The following is a 9,768-nucleotide window of genomic DNA, read 5'->3' as shown; positions in this document are numbered from 1 at the left end:
TGACGGGGATTCGAACCCGCGACCCTCAGATTGCGAGTCGAGTGCCTTAACTACCTGGCCATGCCGGGCCAGAAGTCAATTTTATACTATACTAACGCAAGAAGCCGAAATGGCATCACTATCTTTTCTTCAAGTAGTAATACATTGGTTGAGAACGTTACACTATTACACTTTTGGAGCCTCATCACGCCGTTACAGCACTACAACGTAGTTTCCATTGCAAAAGGAAACGTCCAAAGGCTTTCATGTAAAAAGCACACCAATTCTTTTTGCATGCTTTCTATAATGTATTTAGTGCACAAGGACAGCGATTTGCAAGCGACAATTTCAACAGTCTAATCGCACAGCAATCCATAAACATTGCATTTTGCGACTTGGCCAATATGTATTCGAATGGAACAGTAGAATATTCGTTTCATTCTCCAGCTGCTTGAGGTTTTGCGACGGTTTAACGGATATGTCTTGGAAGCAACTTGTGCACACGTGACTTGTGTCATTTTTCCAGATGGAAATCCTTTTTGATTATGCTGTGTTTGGTTGACTGGAACACGTGGACAACTTTTGTCACTGTCCTTTGCAGTTATGGACTCTAGCCTGTTACATGACGCCATAGTTTGCTTACCATAGCTGTGGCGAATTGTTGCTGGTCTTTTTCTGAATGGTCCTGAAACTCCAAGTTGATCCATATTTTTTTTTGTTTGCTAATGCCATTTAGTACAAAGGATATTTTTGTCTTGGAAATTATAAATTCTCGAACATATATTTATGGTCTGAGTGCATGAATACTTTACGTCGGAAATGGCTGTTACATACCCTTTCCAAAAGCTATTAGTTTTCAGTAGCATCACACGATCTAAGAAGCATAAACAATGTTAAAATGTAGTTCAGAGTCATGATACATGCCGTTCCTCGCGACTTTATATCGACTATGGTTGTCATGTGACATTTTGAGATGCATATTCAAAATCGTTTTATTATAGCGTACTCAACCCTTTGTAGTATTTGTTATAATATAACATTATGGCAACTAAGCCTTGTTAATTTAGCCCTGTTGATACCACCTATATTATACGGTAGAAATCAATTTATTATCAAAATCCACTGGCTGCGGAGAAAAAGGTAATGGCTTGTTCTGCTGTGAAACTGGAACAATGACCGTATTAAGTTTTGTTACGTTAATTTTAACTTAAGTAGGACAAAGTTAGAAAATAAACTTAAATAAACCTTTGACTAAGACAATCAAATCATGTGAGCTTTGGGCCTTTAAGGGATGCTTATGGCAAGGTTTGTGTTGAAGACTATGAGATGGCTTAGCTTCTAAGTGTCTTTTTCTTTTAAAAGCAATGTTCCTGAACACTCTATGGACAATATTGGAATTGATTTGAATTATCTAAATAATACTATCTTAATGGTAAGTAGAAATATTTTGAGGGATTAAAAACAGATAAAGCATTAGAGCCAGATAACGTTTTCTCTAGGATTTTATAGAATGCCAAGTATCAGATATGGAGCCTCTCTCTCTCTTTCATTTTTGGAAGGCCAATAAACAGTGGATAGATGCCTGAGAATTGGGGAGTTGCTATTCTTACTCATATTTTAAATGGATGTTATATGAGTTCATTGAAAAATATAGCCCACTTAGTGTTACTGCTGTAGTGGGATAATTTTTAGAGTCTGATAAAACAAGCTTTACAAAATCATTTAGCAAATGTGATATCATAAATGAATGCCAACGTGGACTCACCGAGGGAAATCTTGCCTTATTAGCTGTAATCCATCTTTTATCAAAAGAGTTACTATATATCTGGATGATGGAAAGGGTGCAGACTTGGTATAGTTAGATTTTCAAAAAGCTTTTGATAATGTGCCACATAAAAGATCTAATAAGAAAAATTATATCATTTGTGCTTGTGGAAAGACTAGTTATTTGGAGTGTAGGATAGTTGGATGGGAGCAAGTAAAAGTTTGTTATACATAGAATCCAGTCATAATGTACTCTTGTCACCAGTGGACTACTGCTTCAAGAATCAATCTTTGAGCCTTTAGTTTAGTTTTTCTTTTTTACATTAATTATATTGATTAAGGCATGTTTAGTAAATTAGTAAAGTGTGCTAATGACATTAAACTCATGGGTATATTTAACTATATTGAAAGGGAAAACAGTTATTTAGATCAATTGGTAAGTTGGACTAAAACTTGGTGAATTACTGAATTACATTTTATTATAGTAAGTGTAAGATAAGTATTTTAGTAACTATAATTTGGATAACATAGATCTTGGCATAGTGTTGGATAAGCCACTCAAGCAATAGAAGCTCTGTTGCTAGTGGTAAAGTTAATATAATTTTAGGGTGTATTTATAACCATATTTATTGCAAGTTAAAAGAGGTAATTATTTCTGTATGAAAACCATGTTATCTAAGAAAAGATATTGACTTATTGGAAAAGGTTCAGGGGAGGGCTATTGGGGAGAATCCGGCGATGGAATGGTTACCTTACAAGGATAGATTAATAGCTTTTGATTTATTTTATTTTGAGAAAAGAAAGCTATGAGCAGATATTATTGAAGTTTAGAAAAGTATCCAGAGGATCGATAGGATAAAGAATTATGGTATATTTTTAGTGTATCCTGAAGACAATAGGACAAGGTTTGGTTTGAATTTCGCGCAGAGCTACACGATATCTGCGCTAACCGTCCCTAATTTAGCAGTGAAATACTAGAGGAAAGGCAGCTAGTAATGACCACCACTGCCAACTCTTGGGCTACTCTTTTACCAGCGAATATTGGGATTGACCGTCACATTATAATGCTCCCACGGCTAAAAGGGCGAGCATGTTTGGTGTGATGGTGATTCAAACCCGCGACCCTCAGATTGCGAGTCAAGCGCTCTAACCACCTGGGCAAGTCGGGCCATAGGACAAGGTAAAGATTTTGGAAATACAGTTTAGGTTCCAGTTGATAGAGATTTATTTTTCAAACAGGGTGATTAGCTTATAGAATGAGTGACCGTGGCAGTAGTGGAGGCGGAGTACTCTACAATGAGGGTGGATTTAAATTTTCGTTTTTCGCAACAATGGGTGTGAAAAGACAACCTTAAAGGATCAAGTCGTCCGTATTATCAATATGTCATATTAATAATGTATAGTAGTACTAAAACACAGTAGTAGTAGTATCATTAAGATATTTATACATCTCTTCAAAAGGCTCAACGACAAAATTTACGATAAATACCTCTACTCCAACAATAAAGATTTATGAAATGAAGAAGTCTTGATTGGTTATGAGCTTCCAACATTATGAAATCAGTGTCTAAATCATGCCGTCTACTTGTTCAAATACAACGCTTCCAGTAAATCTGTATCTCATAACTCATGACCAGTGACAAACTCATATCCATGAAAATATTTTTAATAACAATAATTATGACCGTAATTTCAGTTTTGCAATAGGTTTTTCCTACCAAAAGTAAATGGAAATAACAAACATTAATTTATATAATAAGATTTAACGAAAATTTCTAGTGGCTGATCTTGAACTCCTGCTAGTTTTGGAAGTAGAACAAGGCCTGATAAATGCAACTGTTCTTATTACAGTTTTCAACCCTCGTAACACAGTTCAAACCTTATGCCTCACTTATAACCTCTAAAACGCTTTCTAACCTTTTGAAGGGCGCATCAACCCTTAGCGTAAATTCGTCTTTTTTTCTCCCCCGAGGGTGATATGAAACCCGTTTGGTGTCTTGAAGCCTTTCTAGGACATCCCACAAAGAAATTGGGCCAATGTCCCTCCCCTCCTTCCCTGTAGTCCTACAATATGTTAGTTTACATACACTCATATAGAAAATAAAACGCCTAATTCTAAAAGGTTAATAGGTGTTAGGAATTTCTTACAGGTGCGATTTATACATGTTCACAAACATCTTTGAACAACTGTCTCTACGTATCTGATCGTATGTATCGACTTAATAATATAATGAACCTGGATTCAATCAAACTGTATATTTTTGGTATTGACTTAAAAATAATCAGAGATGATGCAATGCCAATCATGTAGCTTAAAGAGATTTTGAAAACCGAGTCTAAAACATAGGGCCCGGCATGACCAGGTGGTTACGGTGCTTGACTCGCGGGTTCGAATCCTTGTCCCAGCACACCAAACATGCTCGCCCTTTCAGCCATGGGGGCGTTATAATGTTTCCCTCAATCTCACTATTTTGTTGGCAAAAGAGTAGCCCAAGAGTTGGTGTTGGGAGGTGGTGACTAGTTGCCTTCACTGCTAAATTAGGGACGGCTAGCGTAGATAGCCCTCGTGTAGTTTTGACGTAATTCAAAACCAACTAAAACATGGAATTATAATATTGAACTTAATGTCGAGTGTTAGTGAGAAAGGTATTTGTAAAAATGAACTAAAATTCACACGATTACGAAACTTTCTTTACTTGTCATATACGGTTTCCGAGTAAGAAGAAGAAGATATCTTTTCAACCGCATATTTTGTATGCCACACCTCATTCTCAACAAGGCCTTTCACTGAATACCAGAGCACATCAGGTAGGCTGGGCATATAACGCACAATTTCTCGTTAGAAACAGTTACTTATTTATGATATAAGAATTCTTATGAGACATAACGTTTGTGGTGGCGATTGCAATGCTATTATACTATTTTTTTAATTGAAAACGTATAGGACTAGTAAAGAAAGATTCGTTTAAAATATTATCAGTCTTCATATCATGTAACATCACACTAACTACCGATCAATGATATACGCTTCACCAGTATAGGTGTTGATAACTGATGAACTTGATAAAACATGCATTAGTTTACAAACTTAAATAATATGTTGGCTACTCTTTGCAAAAGTAACTGGCTAGGCGTGGTCTATTAGCTAGTGTGTCTGCTTTGTGAATACGAAATGTTCTGGTTGGCCACCCTTTGTAGCAAAACATGTTAGATCAGACAAGAACAGTCCATGAGTTGGCGGTGGATGAAACATGTTTCACCATTTGGGCCCGTATTAGATCAGACAAGAACAGTCTAAGAGTTGGCGGTGGATGAAACATGTTTCACCATTTGGGCCCGTATTAGATCAGACAAGAACAGTCTAAGAGTTGGCGGTGGATGAAACATGTTTCACCATTTGGGCCCGTATTAGATCAGACAAGAACAGTCCACGAGTTGGCGGTAAACGCCGTTGACTAGCCGCTTTCACTCTAGTCTGCTTGTTCAAAATTAGGAAGAATAGAGGCACAACTAGTACTTGTGTAGCTTTGCACGGCATTTTGAAACGACCATATTTTAAGACGATAGAGATGAAATATAATTTGATTTTTTAAAATTACGAAGTAAAAAAAAAAAATCACACCTTTCAACCGATGCTACCAATAGTCTATGCATTTAGAATAATAAACATAATCTTCGATATTAAACTTAAAGGAAAACAAAACAATTTTAGCTTATTCATATCTGATATTAATAATACTCAGCTTATCTTTAATTGATCTACTTGATAATGTGTACTTTACGTTTAATTCAAAATATTTACATAACAGAGCTAAAATTATTTAGGTTGTCACGAAGTCTTAGCAATGAAATTCACAATCTTGTGTACTTTACTGAGTAAATAGAACTTTCATCAGCAGAGGAAGCTTTATTGGCATGCTTAGTATACAAAACAGGTTAAATTATTCTAAATAATATTAAGTACTCAGAAAAGTAATTACCATTCTGTTTACATCGGATATGCATTATTCACAAGAAGCCAGTCCTACTATTAAATGGTCAATAAGACCCCACAATCCATCTTGAGCGCATTACGAGGTTTGTTCAAATCAAAACGCGTCTATCCAAATGAGGTTGTATGTGTGCACGACAACGTTTTAATGTCCATGTATACAAGATTGAAGTAACTGGGTATAATGATACCCCTTACTTTATCTACAATCAAAAGCACTTTCCAAAACTATTTTATAGAAACCCGTAAAACGGCGGGTAGATAGGAAATCTAGGGATATGAATAGTATGCAAACCATGTTAATTATTTCGTAGTATAACTTTAATGTACTTTACTTTGGCGCTAAAAGCTTTATGGGTCTGCCGAGTATTAGTCGAAGGCAATTCACCGTGGTTAAGCGACAATTACAATGTTCGTTTATCGTTTATGGGCACTTGGTAAAAGGTCTGAGCAACGAACAACATTTCCTAATTTCCTTTTACGATCATTTTGCACCGAATTTCGTTTTGTCTAAATCCGGCGAGTAGCAGATTTTATTACGAACTTACACCTTTCCGTCGGCTATACAATTAACTCTATGATCGGTTTCTGCTGAAGCCCCTAAGTGCGAAATTGCTTTAGTTAAAAGTTGAAACATATGAAAGACTGACAGGCAGCAAGATGTAATCTTATTGAAATATGATTTTGCAACTTACTAATTGCTTATCTTATAAAAACGAATGAAAAATCTTAAGAATACTAAGTCTAATTGTCACTTATACTAATTCTTGAACCTTATAATTAACTGACACTTTTATTTAATTTAAAGGATACTACTACAAGTGTACTCAAGTCTTGAGTGGAAAGCTAAGTGCTGTCTGCTGTTACTGTATCTGTAACAGGAACAAGAATGATTGCTCAGGCGATAAAAAAAGAAACATTTTCTGGTCAAGGCATTAGATATCAAGGTTACAGGATTCATGAGACATGGATCAGAGATTGAATGTCATTTAGTTGTTTATGAATTAGAACATAATTAGCCTTTAGTAGGTACCTTTCCTATAATATCAAATCTACCTGACTAATAGACTTTCCAAAGTAGGTATATCTAACGTGGCCGACCCTTGTTAGATATTATTAGGATTATGGCCAAAATATCGTTAACAGCGAAGGTACCCAACTGATGAAACAATCAATTCTAGTCTTTATAAATAAGAATGTAAGAAAAGTAAATTTAATAGTTGTAGTCATTACTGATACAAGGTTGAATTTAATTTCGTCTAAGCAGGGAAAAGGAACGTCAACTATGTGTATTAGGGTGACTAATGTGGAAGAATATATGAATCATTAGGCTTTTTTGTTTTTGTTCTCAGTAAACTGTACTGATGCCTTGTTGTTAAAACAACCTGAACGTTGTTTTTTAGCGTACTTGACTTTTTTCTATTAGTGATACCTAGTAATATGCGTAATTTTATTGTTTTTGGAAATCGTGTGTAACTGGTTTAGTTTTAGTTTGAATTTCGCGCAAAGCTATACCAGGGCTATGTGCGCTAGCCGTCCATAATATAGTGGTGAAAGACTGGATGGAAGGCAGCTAATCATCAATTATCCACAGTCAACTCTTGGACTACTCTTTTATCAACGAATAGTGAGATTGATCGTAACGTTATAACGACCCTAAGGCTGAAAGGCTGTTTGGTGGGACGGGGGATTCGAACCCACAGATTGCGAGTCTAGCCTGGCTCATATGTAACTGAACTTAGTATATCGTTAGTAATGCTTATCGATAAATGCTTAAGTATACAAGGTTTTTGAAATGTTACAATCCTTTAGATAACCTTTAAAGCATTATATAATTATATCCATCTCATTAATTATTAGGTGCTCTTCTTAAACAGGCCAATATTTCTAAATCCTTAATAACACAGATTTTAATGTTTGGAATAAACAGGTGACATTTAACGTGGCGACTATGAAATTATACAAAAAAAAATGAAGACTTTCCAGTAACTGATGTGTAATCTGATTGGCTACTGTTACATATCTCGTGCAAAATATCAGAAGCTCTTTCTTAAAGAATAACTGAAATCGAAAGGAAATATAGTTTCATGTAATTTTATGAAACATTAGATTTAATTAATTAGAAGCAATAAATATTAAATGCTTAAACGCTTTCAACATTGCGTCTCAGAGGTATAATTCGAACACTTCTGTAAATCAAGCGACGAGGCGACTACAGCTTCTGTATTTTAATAATGAACGGTTTAGAAAATTGCTATATACATGAAATATAGCTCAAAGAAATATGCAAGCAATATTTCATTTTAGACAGTCAGAGTCAAAATTTTCTTTCTTAAATCTATTTAATTTGGAAACTTATGGAAAAATAATGTTCTATAGAAAAGGGTTATGAGATATTATTCTGTGTTAATCTAATCCAAATCTGTTCAAAATATTTTGTTTTTAAGTGCCAAATATGCTTTATTTTCTGTCATTTCCATGTACAAAATATATATGTATTCCTTATGACCCAAGGGGTCAACGGTAAGTTTACGGATTTACAACTTATGTGCTGGACAGACCGCAAATGGCGTATTGTATAGGTTTGGGCTAAAACAAACAAATCCTTATGAAATGCTAAATTTAGTGTCTGATTGTAGATCATTAAGTAGATACAGACTATACAAAGAAGCTTGTTGATAATCAGTTTTTGTGATTACATGTCTTATTAAAGGATTATCTAAAGGAGACTGTTATATACGAGACAATTTGTACTATTGAATACCATTATCTAATAGCTTGATATCTAAAAACCACATTATCTGAATTTGGTTTCAAAATATTTTAAGCCTGACGAATAATTTTTATGCAATCGCGTAAAAATAGTTTGGTAACATTTCTTCATTTGCAGAAAACACCCGTACGCCGCAAACGCTTCAAATTACAATAAGTTTCTTTACTCTCGTAAGTTATCAGTAAAACTGTGTTTAGAGAAGATTAGAATACAGTCTTTCTGAAACAAAGGTAAATCTCAACCTCCACTAAAAGTGATATCTTAACCACATGTTTAAAAATAACTTTTTCTATCATTCAGTATGATTTACAGATCCGAGTAGAAGCCATCATTTAGAACGAAATACACTCCTCTGTTATGGTAGAGGTCTGCATTCTATGGCTGGCAACGCGGGTTCGAATTTGTGCAATACCACAGAAACATTCTCTGCACTTTTAACTGTAGGTGTATTATAAAAGTGACAGTCAGTTTCCTTAGCATGTATTGTAAGTTGTAGGATGATGCTGAGTGGCTATGCCTCCTCATCCTCCCTTGTCAGTACTTAAACATTAGTGACGGCGACTGTCATCCTTAGTAGCGTTGCCATGAAAACAAAAATACAGATACAAAAAGCTTACTAAAAGAGAAAAATTAGAATGGTATTTAGGAAATTCCTCCGGAGGATTAGAGGTTCAACACATAAATATATTTTCGTTATGTCTCAATTAGATTCGAGTTTTCATATTTTGTTGTGAATGTGTCAAATACAAAAATAAACTCGACTGTGTAACATAAAAAAAAACCCATAAAAAACAACAACAATAAAATGCTCTACAAGAAATGATCTACTTATATCACACAGAACCACACAATGTTATTTTGTTATTCTTAAGCTTTATTAAAATAACAATGTTCCTGTTAATTAAATTAAACACTTTTAAAATTAAATAGTATTGATGTCTCTAAAGTTTAACTGAATTAATGGGACAAATCATTTGACTAAAAAGTGGAAAATTACCTAAATGTAAATGTCATTAATACGTTTTGAAAATGTAGCTTTAAGTAAATTCGAATCCCTAATTAGGAGTGGCTCCAACAAAGAACTACTTTCAACGATAGCTTATAGCCTTATACCAAGTGTATTGTTAACACTGAAACAACAGAGGTTACGAGATAACATGGCCTCATCGAAACCTTTAGTACACCAAAACACTGGTATACGAACCTTGGGGACGAGGATCGTGATAGATGGCGCTGTCAAGGTTACTCGAAGCTCATAAAT

General features: G+C 34.8%; 1 protein-coding gene across 3 annotated transcripts in view; it reads right to left on the bottom strand.

Moving 5' to 3' along the window:
* The window catches only part of LOC106478217 (thymocyte selection-associated high mobility group box protein TOX-like), a 151,460-nt gene that overhangs the window by 87,453 nt on the left and 54,239 nt on the right, over positions 1–9,768 (bottom strand). The gene's annotated exons all lie outside the window — the stretch shown is intronic.

This window comes from Limulus polyphemus, unplaced genomic scaffold (genome assembly GCF_000517525.1).
Source record: "Limulus polyphemus unplaced genomic scaffold, Limulus_polyphemus-2.1.2 Scaffold9, whole genome shotgun sequence".
Taxonomy (NCBI): domain Eukaryota; kingdom Metazoa; phylum Arthropoda; class Merostomata; order Xiphosura; family Limulidae; genus Limulus; species Limulus polyphemus.
Note: the sequence above shows the minus strand (reverse complement) of the source record. Positions and strands in the feature narration are given on the sequence as shown.